The sequence below is a fragment of the Cherax quadricarinatus genome, chromosome 3 (genome assembly GCF_038502225.1).
Source record: "Cherax quadricarinatus isolate ZL_2023a chromosome 3, ASM3850222v1, whole genome shotgun sequence".
NCBI lineage: Eukaryota > Metazoa > Arthropoda > Malacostraca > Decapoda > Parastacidae > Cherax > Cherax quadricarinatus.
This window is the reverse complement of record NC_091294.1, coordinates 75,163,971-75,181,315: the sequence shown is the minus strand read 5'-3', so window position 1 is coordinate 75,181,315 and position 17,345 is coordinate 75,163,971. Positions and strand designations below refer to the sequence as shown.

Genomic DNA, 17,345 nt, shown 5'->3' with positions numbered 1-17,345 from the left:
ACCACACTTGGATCCACTTCGAGGACAGCGCGAAACAAGCTTTTATGCCACAAGACGGGCAGAAAGCAGCAACTTCACTCTGGCTGTACCCTTCTCCAGAACATCACTCCATCTGAGATCATACATACCCAGGATGACTCGAGTATGGAACACATTCGTTCAGCATAATGATGTCAACGAGATAACGTCAGTTGATCAAATGAAAATGCTGGCCCACAGATGGCTCCAACTTCATCCTGTTCCCTACTTGTATGTCTCATAACAATAAAAATGCTTTCAAATGAGCTGATGTAGGTAACAGCTCTTAGCTTGTCAATAAAGTTAGGAATCCTTAACCTGTAAATAGCTTGTCAATAAAGCTAGGGATCCTTAACCTTGTCAAACCATGTGAGAGAGAGAGAGAGAGAGAGAGAGAGAAAGAAAGAGAGAGAGAGAGAAAGAGAGAGAGAGAGAGAGAGAGAGAGAGAGAGAGAGAGAGAGAGAGAGAGAGAGAGAGAGAGAGAGAGAGAGAGAGAGAGAGAGAGAGAGAGAGAGAGGCAGAGAGAGAGAGAGGCAGAGAGAGAGAGAGAGAGAGAGAGAGAGAGAGAGAGAGAGAGAGAGAGAGAGAGAGAGAGAGAGAGAGAGAGAGAGAGAGAGAGAGAGAGAGACGACTGTACACTGACATTCACTTATCCAAGAGAAGAAATGCCAGCTGCTCTAAGCTACATCAATCACCAGCTGAGAGCTATATCACTCCATCTGAGATCATATATACCCAGGATGACTCGAGTATGGAACACATTCGTACAGCATAATGATGTCAACGAGATAAAGTCAGTTGATCAAATGAAAATGCTGGCCCACAGATGGCTCCAACTTCATCCTGTTTCCTACTTGTATGTCTCATAACAATAAAAATAAGCTTTCAAATGAGCTGATGTAGGTAATAGCTCTTAGCTTGCCAATAAAGTTAGGGAATCCTTAACCTGTAATATAGCTGTCAATAAAGCAGGGATCCTTAACCTTGTCAAACCCTGTGTAGAGAGAGAGAGAGAGAGAGAGAGAGAGAGAGAGAGACCTAGAGTATACCTGGGGTATACCCGGAGTATACCTAGAGTATACCTTGGGTATACCCGGAGTATACCTAGAGTATACCTGGGGTATACCCGAAGTATACCTAGAGTATACCTGGGGTATACCCGGAGTATACCTAGAGTATACCTGGGGTATACCCGGAGTATACCCGGGGTATACCTGAGTATACCTGGGGTATACCCGGAGTATACCTAGAGTATACCTGGGGTATACCCGGAGTATACCTAGAGTATACCTGGGGTATACCCGGAGTATACCTAGAGTATACCTGGGGTATACCCGGAGTATACCTAGAGTATACCTGGGGTATACCCGGAGTATACGTAGAGTATACCTGGGGTATACCTGGAGTATACCTAGAGTATACCTGGGTATACCCGGAGTATACCTAGAGTATACCTGGGGTATACCTGGAGTATACCTAGAGTATACCTGGGGTATACCTGGAGTATACCTAGAGTATACCTGGGGTATACCCGGAGTATACCTAGAGTATACCTGGGGTATACCTGGAGTATACCTAGAGTATACCTGGGGTATACCTGGGGTATACCTGGAGTATACCTAGAGTATACCTGGGGTATACCTGGAGTATACCTAGAGTATACCTGGGGTATACCTGGAGTATACCTAGAGTATACCTGGGGTATACCTGGAGTATACCTAGAGTATACCTGGGGTATACCTGGAGTATACCTAGAGTATACCTGGGGTATACCTGGGGTATACCTGGGGTATACCTGGGGTATACCTGGAGTATACCTGGGGTATACCTGGAGTATACCTGGGGTATACCTGGAGTATACCTAGAGTATACCTGGGGTATACCTGGAGTATACCTAGAGTATACCTGGGGTATACCTGGAGTATACCTAGAGTATACGTGGGGTATACCTGGGGTATACCTGGAGTATACCTAGAGTATACCTTTGGTATACCTGGAGTATACCTAGAGTATACCTGGGGTATACCTGGGGTATACCTGGGGTATACCTGGGGTATACCTGGGGTATACCTGGAGTATACCTGGGGTATACCTGGGGTATACCTGGGGTATACCTGGGGTATACCTGGGGTATACCTGGGGTATACCTGGGGTATACCTGGGGTATACCTGGAGCATATCTGGAGCATATCTGGAGCATCTGGAGTATACCTTGGGTATACCTGGAGTATACCTGGGGTATACCTGGAGCATATCTGGAGCATATCTGGAGCATATCTGGAGCATATCTGGAGCATATCTGGAGCATATTTGGAGCATATTTGGAGCATCTGGAGTATACCTTGGGTATACCTGGAGTATACCTGGGGTATACCTGGAGCATATCTGGAGCATATCTGGAGCATATCTGGAGCATATCTGGAGTATACCTGGAGTATACCTGGAGCATATCTGGAGTATATCTGGAGCATATCTGGAGTATTCCTGGAGTATACCTGGAGTATACCTGGAGTATAATTGGAGCATATCTGGAGTATACCTGGAGTATACCTGGAACATACCTGGAGTATACCTGGAGTATACCTGGAGCATACCTTGAGTATACCTGGAGTATGCCTGGAGTATTCCTGGAGCATACCTGGAGTATACCTCGAGCATACCTGGAGTATACCAAGAGCATACCTGGTGCATACCTGGAATGTACCAAGAGTATACCTGTAGCATACCTGGAGTATACCTGGAACTTTTCTGGAGTATACTTGGAGTATACCTGGAGTATACATGGAGCATATCTGAAGTATACCTGGAGTATACCTGGAGCCTACCTAGAGCATACCTGGAGTATACCTGGAGAGGGGTTTCAGGGGGCAACCCCCCCTCCCCGCGGCCCGGCCTGAGACCAGGCCTCGTAGTACATAAAACTAATCTCTAAGTTACATTTTCGATCTATATTATCTTCGATCAATTAGACTGTTATTATAGCCTGATGGTAATTCTTCAATTATTATTGAAAACATTTCTCTCAGAGGCTGATGAGATCACAATATAAGTTATGTATTTTTGACAAGATGGAGAAAAAAGCGACACAAATAGAATATAATACGATCTTGTACTCACAACGTTTCGCCCGTGAAGTGAGTACATTATTAGTTCACGAACTCTTGAGTGAGCGAAACGTTGTCGATAAAGGATAGTGTTAAACTGTATTTCTGACGTTTATTTACCCTCAGATTCATCTCTCCGCTGTGTCTCTCTCTCCAGTTCTTTTATGGAAGTTTAGTTACTCAGATGTATTTTGTATATTTAAGCAGTAATCACAAACAAGGGATACAAGATTCAAAGCAACCACAAGGGGGAGTTGAATGGTAGCTGTAGGCCTTTCGTCTCGCAATTAACACATCATCAGGTGCTTGCAATGTTACAGATATGATTAGGAAGTCTAAATGTATTATTTAAGGGGTGACAATTTCTAGCTTCTGGCTAGATATTAGACTAATCTGCATGGATTACCTACTCATTTCTGCAACATTGCAAGCTCCTGATGATGTGTTGATTCGAATAAGAAAGGCCTAGAACTATCACTCAACTCCCCCTATGGATGTTTTTGCATAATAGTTTAAGTGTTATTGAGTAAAACGTGACGGTGTATCGAACCTCCACGGGTTTAATTTCGTAAAACGCAATACAATTACAAGGTTTATTCTCTGACGCCATCTTTATATATTTAAAACGTCATTATTCACCCTGGTATATCATCAATATAAATTAGTAGTAACAATTGTTTATTTATCATACATATAAATCTTGGGTTTCTCGCAATTATTAACTTACTCTTGGCTCACTCTGTTTTTACTCGTATCAGTGTTCTAAATTTTATTCACTAAATATTTTATTGCGATCAGGTTTTCCCTGATGTCTGCTTTATTTCTGTTTTTAATGAGGGACTTTATTAAACTTGGAATTTAAATGCATAAGGTGATCCCATACTTCTCCTTAGAAGTTGAGTGACCTCTCTCTCTATCTCTCTCTCTCTCTCTCTTTCTCTCTCTCTCTCTCTCTCTCTCTCTCTCTCTCTCTCTCTCTCTCTCTCTCTTGTATGTGTGTGTGTACTCACCTAATTTTACTCACCTATTTGTGGTTGCATGGGTCGAGACTCAGCTCCTGGCCCCGCCTCTTCACTGATTGCTACTAGGTTCTCTCCCTCTCTGCTTCCTGAGCTTTGTCATACCTCTTCTTAAAACTATGTATGGTTCCTACCTCCACTACTTCACTTGCTAGGCTATTTCACTTCCTGACAACTCTATGACTGAAGAAATACTTCCTAACGTCCCTGTGACTCGTCTGAGTCTTCAGCTTCCAGTTGTGACCCCTTGTTTCTGTGTCCCCTCTCTGGAACATCCTGTCTCTGTCTACCTTGTCTATTCCCCGCAGTATCTTGTATGTCGTTATCATGTCTCCCCTGACCCTTCTGTCCTCCAGTGTCGTCAGTCCGATTTCCCTCAACCTTTCCTCGTACGACATTCCCCTGAGCTCTGGGACTAGCCTTGTTGCAAACCTTTGTACTTTAACTTCTTGACGTGCTTGACCAGGTGTGGGTTCCAGACTGGTGCTGCATACTCCATTATGGTCCTGACATACACAGTGTATAGTGTCTTGAACGATTCCTTATTAAGGTATCGGAACGCTATTCTCAGGTTTGTCAGGCGCCCATATGCTGCAGCAGTTATTTAGTTGATGTGTGCCTCTGGTGACGTGCTCGGTGTTATGGTCACCCCAAGATGTGTGTGTGCATGTGTATGTGTGTGTGTGTACACTATAAGTTCGCTACACATAATATTACAACCCAGGATTCCAAATGGCCTGTTACCCCGGGTGTAATGGGAGCAAAATAAACACAGCAGAAAAAGTTTAGACTTATATTATCCTTCACCAATTTAGAACAGCAATATGTACACTATGTACAGTGATAAGTATAGTGCACTCCACGGTAAGCAAGGCAGAAATAGAAGCCACAAGATAGCAGACCGTGCTTCAACCAGCTCTAGAATGGGAATGACAAGGGCAGACAGGAGAGTGGTACCCACATAACCTCTGCGATTGTCAAAACCATCTTCTTACTGGCTGGAACCTGGTCACTAGTTGAACGACGGGGCCCCATCATCAACTCTTAGCAACCTGGCTCGCTGGTTGGGGGAGATAGCCTGTAAATGAGGGTGTGTACATGCGCCGAATAAAGGTTACGTACTCTTTGCATGCCACACATAACATTTCCTGGCCCAAGGTGCGAGCCAGAATGTCATGGGCCAGGTATCTCAAACCTCTCCTGAGTAATTTGCATTGTTTATCTTCTCTGCCTAAACTTCTGGCATGACCTGAGTACCATGAATTACCCGGCCCAGCTGCACATCCTTTCTAGTGTTGTTATTAGTCGATTCATAGCTCCTGGCTCTACCTCTTGGGATGAGTAGTTCAATTTACTGTATTATGCTTCAGATCGCGGAACCGGTAAGGTTCAAACTATAGCAAGAGCAGGAGAGTTTTAGTACTTTCTTGCCATGGGTTCGAACCTCACCCTATCTATGATTCGTGAGCAATCGTGTTATTATGATATCGTGAGTCCTAATGCGCTGTTGCAACTCTAATCGTACCCAAGTTTGAAACTGCGTATAGTATGTGCCTGCGCCATTATTTCAGGGAGTGAGTTGCGTCTACTCACCTTTCTGATAGTGAAGATTCACTTCCTAACGTATCATGTGTTTGAAACTGTCCGTGTTTTTCTCTATGTAAAATTGGGCAAAATAATGTTTAAAGTGTGTGTGTGTGTGTGTGTGTGTGTGTGTGTGTGTGTGTGTGTGTGTGTGTGTGTGTGTGTGTGTGTGTGTGTGTGTGTGTGTGTGTGTGTACTCACCTATTTGTACTCACCTATTTGTGGTTGCAGGGGTCGAGTCCTAGCTCCTGGCCCCTGTGTGTGTGTGTGTGTGTGTGTGTATGTGTGTGTGTGTGTGTGTGTGTGTGTGTGTGTGTGTGTGTGTGTGTGTGTGTGTGTGTGTGTGTGTGTGTGTGTGTGTGTGTGTGTGTGTGTGTGTGTGTGTTAAGGATGGGGGAGAGTGCCATGCTTTGAAAGTTGAGCTTTAAGTTTAAAGTATGACCCCAGTGCCAAGCTCGAGGTCAAAGTACGACCCCAGTGCCAAGCTCGAGGTCAAAGTGCGACCCCAGTGCCAAGCTCGAGGTCAAAGTGCGACCCCAGTGCCAAGCTCGAGGTCAAAGTGCGACCCCAGTGCCAAGCTCGAGGTCAAAGTACGACCCCAGTGCCAAACTCGAGGTCAAGGTCACAGTTCACTGACTTCAGGTTGACACTTTACCGTCAGTGTTAAACGTTAGGATCAAGTACAGATTAAGATAATCCCTCAGAAGCCGAGAGCAATATGATTAATTTGACCTCTCAGATCAGTGTAATTAAGGTGATCTACCTCTCCGATCAGTGTAATTAAGGTGATCTACCTCTCCGATCAGTGTAATTAAGGTGATCTACCTCTCAGATCAGTGTAATGAGGGTGATCTACCTCTCAGATCAGTGTAATTAAGGTGATCTACCTCTCCGATCAGTGTAATTAAGGTGATCTACCTCTCAGATCAGTGTAATTAAGGTGATCTACCTCTCAGATCAGTGTAATTAAGGTGATCTACCTCTCAGATCAGCGTAATTAAGGTGATCTACCTCTCAGATCAGTGTAATTAAGGTGATCTACCTCTCAGATCAGCGTAATTAAGGTGATCTACCTCTCAGATCAGTGTAATTAAGGTGATCTACCTCTCAGATCAGCGTAATTAAGGTGATCTACCTCTCAGATCAGCGTAATTAAGGTGATCTACCTCTCAGATCAGTGTAATTAAGGTGATCTACCTCTCAGATCAGTGTAATTAAGGTGATCTACCTCTCAGATCAGCGTAATTAAGGTGATCTACCTCTCAGATCAGTGTAATTAAGGTGATCTACCTCTCAGATCAGTGTAATGAGGGTGATCTACCTCTCAGATCAGCGTAATTAAGGTGATCTACCTCTCAGATCAGTGTAATTAAGGTGATCTACCTCTCAGATCAGTGTAATTAAGGTGATCTACCTCTCAGATCAGCGTAATTAAGGTGATCTACCTCTCAGATCAGTGTAATTAAGGTGATCTACCTCTCAGATCAGTGTAATGAGGGTGATCTACCTCTCAGATCAGTGTAATTAAGGTGATCTACCTCTCAGATCAGTGTAATTAAGGTGATCTACCTCTCAGATCAGTGTAATGAGGGTGACCTACCTCTCAGATCAGTGTAATTAAGGTGATCTACCTCTCAGATCAGTGTAATTAAGGTGATCTACCTCTCAGATCAGTGTAATGAGGGTGATCTACCTCTCAGATCAGTGTAATTAAGGTGATCTACCTCTCAGATCAGTGTAATTAAGGTGATCTACCTCTCAGATCAGCGTAATTAAGGTGATCTACCTCTCAGATCAGTGTAATTAAGGTGATCTACCTCTCAGATCAGTGTAATGAGGGTGATCTACCTCTCAGATCAGCGTAATTAAGGTGATCTACCTCTCAGATCAGTGTAATTAAGGTGATCTACCTCTCAGATCAGTGTAATTAAGGTGATCTACCTCTCAGATCAGCGTAATTAAGGTGATCTACCTCTCAGATCAGTGTAATGAGGGTGATCTACCCCTCCGATCAGTGTAATGAGGGTGATCTACCTCTCCGATCAGCGTAATTAAGGTGATCTACCTCTCCGATCAGCGTAATTAAGGTGATCTACCTCTCCGATCAGCGTAATTAAGGTGATCTACCTCTCAGATCAGCGTAATTAAGGTGATCTACCTCTCAGATCAGCGTAATTAAGGTGATCTACCTCTCAGATCAGTGTAATTAAGGTGATCTACCTCTCAGATCAGCGTAATTAAGGTGATCTACCTCTCAGATCAGTGTAATTAAGGTGATCTACCTCTCAGATCAGCGTAATTAAGGTGATCTACCTCTCAGATCAGTGTAATTAAGGTGATCTACCTCTCAGATCAGTGTAATGAGGGTGATCTACCTCTCAGATCAGTGTAATTAAGGTGATCTACCTCTCAGATCAGCGTAATTAAGGTGATCTACCTCTCAGATCAGTGTAATTAAGGTGATCTACCTCTCAGATCAGCGTAATTAAGGTGATCTACCTCTCAGATCAGCGTAATTAAGGTGATGTACCTCTCAGATCAGTGTAATTAAGGTGATCTACCTCTCAGATCAGTGTAATGAGGGTGATCTACCTCTCAGATCAGTGTAATTAAGGTGATCTACCTCTCAGATCAGTGTAATTAAGGTGATCTACCTCTCAGATCAGTGTAATTAAGGTGATCTACCTCTCAGATCAGTGTAATGAGGGTGATTTACCTCTCAGATCAGTGTAATTAAGGTGATCTACCTCTCAGATCAGTGTAATTAAGGTGATCTACCTCTCAGATCAGTGTAATTAAGTTAATCTACCTGTGAGATCAGAGTAATTAAGTTAATCTACCTGTGAGATCAGTGTAATTAAGGTGATCTACCTCTCAAATCAGTGTAATTAAGTTAATCTACCTCTCAGATAAGTGTAATTAAGTTAATCTACCTGTGAGATCAGTGTAATTAAGTTAATCTACCTCTCAGATCAGTGTAATTAAGTTAATCTACCTCTCAGATCAGTGTAATTAAGTTAATCTACCTGTGAGATCAGTGTAATTAAGTTAATCTACCTGTGAGATCAGTGTAATTAAGTTAATCTACCTCTCAGATCAGTGTAATTAAGTTAATCTACCTGTGAGATCAGAGTAATTAAGGTAATCTCTCAGACTCAGATCAGTGTTGCTAAACTTAAACTTTGTAATGTGATCGTCATAATTATGTCCATTTCTCTACATAAATAATTCGCTACGTAACAGACTTGGGTGTGTCACCACAATTTTCTTTCGAGATTACCTTTTGATCTGAATGAGACAAGCGCTGGATCAGCCTGACTGTTATTACCACCCACGGTACACAAGTAACATACGGTCACCTGGACCAACCAGGGAAGGTTCTGTGATAACCATCTCAGTGTAGTGTTTTCCAGGTCGAGCATTTAAAGATTTTTCGAGGAGGAAATAGGAATTTAAGTGCCAGCAGACACAGGTATAGGACTAGGAGGAACAGGAGGAGGTTATGGAGGAGGAGGAGGTAGGGGAATAGGATTAGGAGGAATAGGATGAGAATAAGGAGATTATGGAGGAGGAGGAGGAGGAGGAAGTAGGGGAAGAGAAGGTGTAGAGGAGGTTAACGAAAAGGAGGTGAAGGAGAAAGTGGATTAGGTGGAAAGAAAGGAAGAGTATGGGAAGGGGAGGACAGCAGGTGGAGGCTGGAGATAACAGGTCTCCAAGGAACAAGTATAAAGAAACATACAGCATCTCAGCTCGACTCTCCCTCAAGTCACTTCGTCAAAAACTCTGGACCCAAAGTTTCTGTCGCAGTAGTTTTACTGCGTCCACACACTGGCGGTGGGAGGTGGGCGGTGGGCGGTGGGCGGTGGGCGGTGGGCGGTGGGCGGTGAGTCGGGGCGGTGGGCGAGGGGTACGGGCGGTGAGTCGGGGCGGTGGTGAGATTACATCCCAGGAGTATACCTGGAGAGAGTTTTGGGGTTCAACGCCTCCGCTGCCCGGTCTGAGACCAGGCCTCATGGTGGATCAGGGCCTGATAATAGGTTGATACTGTTGGCCGCACTCAACCCGACGTACGAACCACAGCCCAGCTGGTCAGGGACTGAATGTCCCAGTGCCTTCTTGAAGACAGCCAGGGGTCTGTTGGTAATACCCCCTTATATATGCTGGGAGGCAGCTGAAGAGTCCTGGGCCCTTGATACTTATTGTGTTGTCTCTTAACGTGCTAGTGACACCCCTGTTTTTCATTGGGGGATGTTGCATCGTCTGCCAAGTCTTTTGCTTTCGTTGTGAGTGATTTTCGTGTGCAAGTTTGGTACTAGTCCCTGTAGCATTTTCCAAGTGTATATAATTATTTGTCTCTCCCGCCTACGTTCTATGGAGTACAGGTTCAGGAACTTCAAGCGCTCCCAGTAATTGAGGTGTTTTATCTCCGTTATGCGCGCCGTGAAGGTTCTCTGTACATTTTCTAGGTCAGCAATTTCACCTGCCTTGAAAGGTGCTGTTAGTGTGCAGCAATATTCCAGCCTAGATAGAACAAGCGACCTGAAGAGTGTCATCATGGACATGGCATCCCTAGTTTTGAAGGTTCTCATTATCCATCCTGTCATTTTTCTACCAGATGCGATTTATACAATGTTGTGATCTTTGAAGGTGAGATCTTCCGACATGATCACTCCCAGGTCTTTCACCTTAGTTTTCGCTCTATTGGTTTCGTTCTAGTTACAGATTCCGTGCAACTCAACACTGTCGGCTTGACCATTCCTGTCTGGTGGTGTAAGTGATTTACAAAACTGACAAGTTGAAGAGTGGGACACTAGTGTAACATTTGGGAATCTTTATTGGGGAATCGGTCCCCCAGCCAGTGGCTTCTTCAGTCCTATACAGAGAAGAACGATGGAAAATGAGAACTGAAAACATCGACTCTAGTCTGAGGGACTGATTATCTCATTCTCCTCATCTTTTACCGTTCTTCTCTGTATTGGACTGAAGAAGCCACTGGTTGGTGAAACGTTTCCTCTATGAAGATTCCCATATACTGGCTAGGTTTATCGCTCCATCACCTGGGAGCAAGAGATTAAATCCCAGGTATCACTTTCACCTTATTGCAGAGTAGCTGCCACCACCAGGGTGGTCACAGTGACCTGTGGCTCCAGGTCACAGTGACCTGGACCTCCTTAATTACCCAATAGAGCCACATTAAAATGGTTAGGCTTAGGCCTACACTGTTTCAGTAATATTTAATAAATAACAGAGTGTGATGGAAATTAGAATTAACGCCAAATCTTTATAGAGGTTACGGAGATTGGTGTGAAAAATGCAAAATATCAAATGAGTGGCAGTTCTATAGACGTAAACGCCTTGATAATGAAGAAAAACAGAAGTGAATAGACAGACCGGAAGGTGACAGTAACTCAATAACCATGCGTTACGACAGTGGTATGCAGTAAAGCATCTCTGAACACACAACACGTCGAACCTTGAAGTGGATGGTATATAGGAGCAAACAACCACACCGGGTTCAACTCGTGTCAGCTAAGAACAGGATACCAACGCTGAGGGACTGATTACCTAAACCCCTTCTCATCTTTCTCTGCATTGGACTAAAGAAGCCACTGGTTGGCGAAACGTTTCCATAAAATATCCAAATGTTGCACAAGTGTCTCTTTTATCAGTCTGTCGTTTCTTTAAATCATGTATTCAAACTGCGCAATACTCTCGTAGCAACATGGACCAGATCTCTAAGGAATGTTTCCAGTATCTTGTTAAGTCCATGACCGAAAGAAGTCAGGCTGTTCTCGGGGCAAAAGTGAGTCCTACCAGTACTAGAGCCACTTGATTAAGGAGGCGGATACCTTAACCAAATCTTTTTCTGTCCTCATCCTAAAGCTCTCAGAACCGGTGAAGCGACTTTTTCACAACGTCCCCAGTGATCCAAGACCGATTGGATGTACGGCTTGCCGAAGACACACAAGCATAAGAATATAAGAAAGAAGGAACACTGCAGCAGGCCTACTGGCTCATGCGAGGCAGCTCCAAGTCTTCTACCGGCCCAAGCCAATGCCCCAACCTAGTCACGTCAGGTCACATTCACTTAAGGAAGGAGCATGGCATCTGACCTAATAGCACAAGCAGGAGGAACCCCTTCCATCCCCTCACACAAAAACTAGCAGGAAACCTAGCTAAACACACAGCCAAACCTTTGGGTACCATCATTAATGCATACTTACTGTAAAACAGTGAGTGACCTCAACTGCAACCTGAACTTTAAGAACAAGTGGAAAAAGGCACTTTCGTACAGTTCAGGACATTTGTTAAAGGAAACGTTTCTCCCACGAGTGGCTTTCTCAGTCCAAATATAGACATAACTAAGAAACGAGTATACAATAAATGTCTTGGGTTGTAAATGCCTTTTTCCACATCTTGTCGGAATCACCATTCCATTTTTTCCGCTATACTAAAAAAAATTATTATATTTATAACCGTAATTTTTAAAGGGGTGGACCGGTAAGCCATCGGAAGACCTCGGTCAGATGACCAAAAGCTCCAGTGGCGGGTCATCACATGACTTAGACCCGCGTCCGGAAACACGTCTCCTGTTTCCTTACATAACCTAGCGATACCATTTGTCATTAAGAACAAGAAAGATTAGTTGGGAGGTAAGTTCGTTCTTCAGCAAGGTGACCTCCTGAAGAACCATCGACCATCTACACCGGAAGATTGATGACTCTCCTCGACTTACTCGTTCCTGCCAGCAACTTGGTTGGCATCACTGAATTAAGTCTTCGATTTAACGATTTCTCTTTCGAAGATTCTCTCTTACTGCTGATCTTATACATGGAACCTCATAATAATGATAATAATAATAATAATAATAATAATAATAATAATAATAATAATAATAATAATAATAATAATAATAATAATAATAATAATAATAATAATAATAATAATAATAATAATAATAATAATAATAATAATAATGTAAAGTAAAGGACACAAGTGCAACTAATGTGACATTTATTGTGGCAACGTTTCTCTCTCCAGGAGCTTTATCAAGCTTGATAAAGCTCCTGGAGAGCGAAACGTTGCCACAATAAATGTCACATTAGTTGCACTTGTGTCCTTTTACTTTACATATTGTCGGTAATTCTACCAACTTTATTACAATAATAATAATAATAATAATAATAATAATAATAATAATAATAATAATAATAATAATAATAATAATAATAATAATAATAATAATAATAATAATAATAATATCTTTATTTCTACCAGTACATGTATAAGGTACCATAGCTCACATCAATGACATACTACTATTGAAATATAAGCATATATGCAGTATAATGTGATCCTTTTTTGACAACGTTTCGCCCACACAGTGGGCTTTTTCAAGTCACAAACAGATCTACCTGGGGTGGAAGGTAAGCGAGTATTTATAGTCAGGTTCAGAATGTTGAGGTCAGGTGGAGAATGCTGCATCTGATGATGTACCGAGTGGGGTTAAAAAGTCTAAAATCTTGGGTAGCTTGGTAGGGAGATTGGATAAGTTTGTGAGGAGACCTTCTGCAGTGTTCTTCCATTCCTATGTTCTTATGTGAGATAGCGACCCATTGTGTCGGTATTTTATACCATTTATTTCCATGACATACTACTATATAGAAAGCCGCTTGTTATGCAGAGCATTTCCCGCAAATTAGGTCAATTTTGTCCCAGGATGCGACCCTCACCAGTCCACTAACACCCAGGTACCCATTTTACTGATGGGTGAACATGGACAACAGGTGTCTTATGGAAACACGTGTTTTCCTGCCTTACCGGAGATTCAAACTCCGCCGTCCTTCGCGACACTGATGGCATAATCATCAAAACTCCCAGAAGATTCGTCGTCCCTACCCTCCCACCACGGACTCAAGAAAGGGCAAGCCTTCCATCCAAATATTTTTTTAGTAGGTTTGAGTTTAAGAAGAGCCTGCCCAGTATGGGCGGGTAGGCCTACTACAGCGTTCCTCCATTTTTATGTTTTCTCTCTTTCCCTGATGTGTTACCTTGCATATCTGGCCATAAGGTACGGTGGAAGATCTATCACCAGCCTGTCAACAAATACGATCTACTTCAATTCAGTTCACGCCAGGACAAAACACAGGGTTCTCGATAGATTCTTCCCATGTCCTCTTCTTATCTGCAGTACCAGCACTGTGACACATTCACCTAGCACCCAGCACTGTGACACACTTACCTAACACCCAGCACTGTGACACACTTACCTAGCACCCAGTACTGTGACACACTCATCTAGCACCCAGCACTGTGACACACTTACCTAACACCCAGCACTGTGACACACTTACCCAACACCCAGCACTGTGACACACTTACCTAGCACCCAGTACTGTGACACACTCATCTAGCACCCAGTACTGTGACACACTCACCTAGCACCCAGCACTGAAACAGTCACCTAGCACCCAGCACTGTGACACACCTAGCACCCAGTACTAAGACACACTCACCTAGCACCCAGCACTGAAACAGTCACCTAGCACCCAGCACTGTGACACACCTAGCACCCAGCACTAAGACACACTCACCTGGCACCCAGCACTGCAACTCACTCACCTAGCACCCAGCACTAAGACACACTCACCTAGCACCCAGCACTGTGACACACCTAGCACCCAGCACTGTGACACACCTAGCACCCAGTACTAAGACACACTCACCTGGCACCCAGCACTGCAACTCACTCACCTAGCACCCAGTACTGAGACACACTCACCTAGCACCCAGCACTGTGACACACCTAGCACCCAGCACTGTGACACACCTAGCACCCAGCACTAAGACACACTCACCTAACACCCAGCACTGAAACAGTCACCTAGAACCCAGCACTGAAACAGTCACCTAGCACCCAGCACTGTGACACACCTAGCACCCAGTTCTAAGACACACTCACCTAGCACCCAGCACTGAAACAGTCACCTAGCACCGAGCACTATGACACACCTAGCACCCAGCACTGTGACACTCACCTAGCACCCAGCACTGAGACACACTCACCTAGCACCCAGCACTTTGACACTCACCTAGCACCCAGCACCTTGACACTCACCTAGCACCCAGTACTGCAACACACTCACCGAGCACCCAGCACTGTGACACACTCACCTAGCACCCAGCACTGCCGCATACCTAGCACCCAGCACACTCACCCATCTGCTAATACATTCCTTACATTCTAGGTCAATTACTCCTCATTTCCCACATTCAGTATACATTCTACACTATCTGGCTCAGGTAAACATTAAAACATTCAAAGCCCTGTTTATACATTTTTAACATTCATAATTAGGTATACATTTTTCACTCTGGTAAACATTTGAGTATTCCAGGATATGCTAACGTATGAATGTTTAGAGACGTGAATTTGCATTTTCAAGCCTAAGAACATGGAGTGTTATTAGTCACAACCTGACTGGTGAGTGCATAGGAGTGTGTGTGTGTGTGTGCTCACCTATTTGTACTTACCTATTTGTGGTTGCAGGGTCGAGTCATAGCTCCTGGCCCCGCCTCTTCACTGATTGCTACTAGGTCCTCTCTCTCCCTGCTCCATAAGCTTTATCATACCACTGTGTGTGTGTGTGTGTGTGTGTGTGTGTGTGTGTGTGTGTGTGTGTGTGTGTGTGTGTGTGTGTGTGTGTGTGTGTGTGTGTACTCAACTATACTCACCTATTTGTGATTGCAGGGGTCGAGATTCAGCTCCTGGCACCGCCTTTTCACTGATTGTTACTAGATCCTCTCTATCCCTGCTCCATGAGCTGTGTGTGTGTGTGTGTGTGTGTGTGTGTGTGTGTGTGTGTGTGTGTGTGTGTGTGTGTGTGTGTGTGTGTGTGTATGTGTGTGTGTGTGTATGTGTGTGTGTGTGTGTGTGTTTGTGTGTGTGTTATTAGTTTCTTTATACTTACAAAAGCCGTTGCACTCACTATTTCCTCCTGGAACTCTAGACATTCGTCCAGCACTCTAGATATGTGGCAGGAACTCTACGTGTTTGATAGGAGCTCAAAGCCCTCCATCTAGCACTCTAATTTTGTGGCAGGATCTCTAAGCACGAGCTCCAAGCAATCGTCTAGCACTTCATTTCTCTAACAGGAACTCTAAGCATTCCTCTATCACTCAAGCCGTGTACCAGGAACTCCTAGCCCGCGTCTTGCACTCCAGTTGATGATAAAGCTCCAGCACTCGTCCAGCACTCGTCCAGCACTCCCGGAAGCTGTAAAATTGGCTACCACTTGCAAGTTCAGAATATAAAACCTCTCTTCAGATCACTAGTCGGTGAAGTTGTGCCAGAAATCGATGTAACTGAGAGAGGCGGTCTCAGACCCTGGTCCTCTCCAACTTATGTAAGGAGATTGCAAAGTTGGGCTCGTTGTTGGTAACTTATTTAATCAAGTATTATGTGCTTCAGGAAGTAACGCTCGCGTTGTGGACTGAGCCTTGTAAATGCTATCTTAGTAAGGGACATATTTTTATTTTATTTGTACAAATCGGCTGTCGCTTCCATGATTATTCAAGGAAATGGATCATTTATCATCGTTCATTCAATAGCTGTCTTACCAGAAGGGCTCAGCAATGGCAGTTGAAATGATCCTACATTCTCACCCTTCCTTCCGAGATCATTCACTGTACTTTTCACCTCCTGGAATAAATTTCGGCTGGCTATCTTCCCCTAATCCCTTTATAAATGCTACAGTGTTCACCCACTAACAGTACCTAACATCCTTTAATCCACTTGACTTCACTCACTCTTATCTAACAACCTCACTCACGCCTGCTGGATGCTCAAGTCCCTTCCACCTAAAACTTCCTTCACCGTCTCCCTCCAGCCTTCCTTGGACGGTCCTTCATAGGAACCCTCTTGGTCATCCTCTTCTGCAACATTTCCTTGACGTATTCAGGCCACCTCAACAACCCTTCCTATGTTCTCTGGATTTTTTAATTTCTATGCCACATGGCAGCATAGTTATATTGTGCTTCATGGAAGCATCATTGTGTTATGCTACACTGCAGTATGATTTTATTTTGTCACATGAGAGTATAGATGCGTTACATCACATGACAGTCTGGATGAGTTGTGTTACAAGCCAATTATGTTATGTCATGCCGTAGTGTCATCACCTTAAATAACATTACTTCATGTCACATGACATGACTAGAATACTGGGTCCATGTCTTTGTTGATAGCAATACTAAGTAAATATGAAATGTAAATTTAACACAAGATCTCAGTTGCATTAAAAACTGACTGGGGACGCTAGTAGTGTTGGTCTGCCGCTGTGAATGTCAGCGTACTTGTCGGGGTCTTCCTGTACCGCTCACACACCCGGCTGTTCAGCTGTTGAACACGTCCCTTGCATGTTCAAAACCAGCCGACACGTGTGGCCAAGGTCAAGTATACAGAGGCAAGAGGGATGTTGATGTGACCAGCCTGAACACATGTTACAAATGGTTACCTGGTCGCTTTCTTGCATACATATACATCAAAGCGATACATACGGACACGGTTCAGCCACATCGCGTAAGACACGTATCTGATGAGCAGTTGTGGACACATAT

The 17,345-nt window shown here is 43.9% G+C and overlaps 1 long non-coding RNA gene across 1 annotated transcript in view; it reads left to right on the top strand.

Annotated features, from left to right (window-relative positions):
- Positions 1–17,345, top strand: part of LOC138853775 (uncharacterized) — a 334,726-nt gene that overhangs the window by 282,552 nt on the left and 34,829 nt on the right. The gene's annotated exons all lie outside the window — the stretch shown is intronic.